This window comes from Odontesthes bonariensis, chromosome 10 (assembly GCF_027942865.1).
Source record: "Odontesthes bonariensis isolate fOdoBon6 chromosome 10, fOdoBon6.hap1, whole genome shotgun sequence".
NCBI classification, from domain to species: Eukaryota; Metazoa; Chordata; class Actinopteri; order Atheriniformes; family Atherinopsidae; genus Odontesthes; species Odontesthes bonariensis.
The window spans coordinates 35,813,939-35,816,230 of NC_134515.1; the positions used below are offsets into that span (position 1 = coordinate 35,813,939).

Here is a 2,292-nt window from a genome sequence, read left to right on the forward strand (position 1 = left end):
ACTACCTAAAATATTATTTTGGCTTACAAAACGTATAAGTTCCCAACTTATTTTGCAATGTGGGCACGTGTTTGCAGTGCTAACATTAGTGGGTATGGCTGCTGGCATCTCCAGTCTCTACACCAAGTAACTTTCTCAATGTCGCCTTGCATTATACAACAGTAACACTGCCAAAGTATTTCCCATAGTACACATTGCCAACATGCAAATGATTCTCCACCCAGTGTTGACATAAGGGGAGCGATTTCTAACCAAGTTTTCTAGACAAAAAAACATACCTCATCATATCCTGACCATGTGCTGGATCCAAAGTGTAACTACACGGAATGAAACTTATGCCACATATTTCTGTGTACACCTTTTTTAGTAGCCCGTCTTCACTGGGAACAGCCAGCTGTGCGTTGCCCATTTAGTTATACAGTAGCCTATGGCATGCAAAAAACATGATAGTATTCTGACCAGCATGTAATTATTCTCCATGCTCACCTGTTAACTCATTTACTTCTCACTAAAGATGTTTCATTGTTATATTTGCCGGCATTACCTGAAAACAGAATATCATTACACTGCCTTTTTTTCAAAATAATAGGTGTCAATGGGGAATTTGCGAGAATGCCCACAGAAAGGGAGAATAGATGCTGCATGGAGATCCCTCAGGTAACACTGTAAACATTTGGATCTACCTGTTTGGCAGTTTACGCCTGAGAAGAACCCATCGGTAAGCGTTGTAAAATAATCACTCATAGCCACATACATAGAGTTTACAGTACACCCACCCAATAGAGCCTGATAATTCAACTATGCAGACAGTATGAAGAGTGTTTGTAGATTTATTTACAAGACATTATTAAAACACAATCAAGAATAATCCATAGGAATATGTAAATATGTACAACATCGCAATAACAGAAGAACAACAACATTCTCTTCAAGTGTAATTTTTTCTATCTGTTCTTCCAGGCGCTTCAGGTATTTGGCCTACAGGCAGTTCGTGGCGTGGTGCTGGGGCTTTTTGGGTCGCCGGATCAGAGTGGTCATTCCTGCCTGTGTGGTCCTGCGTATCCGTGCCGAGTACCCCGATGATGAAGGACACTGCACCGGGTTTAGACTGCCTCACGTGTGAAAAATTAGGTCCATCAGGACATCCACATACCCTTTCACACAGAACATTCATACACACTGTACAAGCACAACATTTGTATATTTCAGTTAGTCATTTGTACATTTCAATGTTTATTTATATATTTATATTTGTTCTATTTATATATATTTATGTTTGTTTAGATTTCTTTTTCTCACATTTTTTGTATTCCTATTTGTTGGAATTAACCTCAGTAAATTTGATAAAGGCAAAAGTAGTTGGACTTGAATTCTTGAACTTTTGAGGTCTTACCAAAGGTTGGCTTAGTCTTTTGACGTTTGACTGTGCACTCTCCCTTCTTGGATTTGGGAAAGGAGATTTTGAAGAGAGGTACACCGTCTGCTGTCTGGGCCTGTGGTCGGTTTGCATTTTCATTAAAGTGGATCGCTGCCAAGTACAGTCTGAAAGAACAAGAAACAATGTGTAAACAGTGTTTCTCACAGAATTTTCATTTGTCATGGTGGTGGGGGTTAGCTGGTAGAGACACATGCATCATCATGGGAGAGCATATGAAAAGCTCTTTTCCAAAATGCTATAGAAGCTGTTCTCATTACTTTTTTTTAAATCTGATTTCAAGCATCAGGAAAGTGATATCAGCTGAGATAGCATTTGAAACATTTAAATGCTGCTTTTAATGGTAGTAACAAATAAAACAATATTTTTGAAAGTAGGTATAAAACATTTTGGAAAAAAGTTTTCATATATTGTGAAGTTTCATAGGAACTATGATCTGAAAACCCCCTAAAAGTATACATTTTTTGGTAAATCAAATATAAATTACATTCACAAGACAATCTTTTCAGGGGACCTGGTCTAGGTGTTTCGTGCCTTATAGTGCTGGAGAAACCCGGCTCAATAATGACATTTCAGACAACAAAAACTTTCAACAACTACAAGGTAAAACATCTCACCTGCAAAGCATTCCACTATAGAGAAAGACAACATTCTTCGGTGTGGCTGCAGTCCTATTGACAATGGGCTCAGTCTGGCAGGCAGCATCCCTGGTCCGGGATGTCTGGACGTGAGCACTTGATGTGCTGGCCAGTGAAGAGTGAACCTGATGCAGACAGAGAGCACACATCTCATGGTTCGAAAGCCGAGCATTACACTCGTGATAAACTGACGTGTCCCGACAGATTTGAAGTCAAAAT

At 39.3% G+C, this 2,292-nt stretch overlaps 1 long non-coding RNA gene across 1 annotated transcript; it reads right to left on the reverse strand.

Annotated features, from left to right (window-relative positions):
* Positions 1-929: 929 nt before the first annotated feature.
* On the reverse strand, positions 930-2,085 carry LOC142390400 (uncharacterized). The gene is made up of 3 exons (XR_012770459.1): positions 2,053-2,085; positions 1,394-1,542; positions 930-1,179 (listed from the first exon to the last, which is right to left on the reverse strand). It is a non-coding gene; the product is annotated as an uncharacterized LOC142390400 (long non-coding RNA).
* Positions 2,086-2,292: the final 207 nt, after the last annotated feature.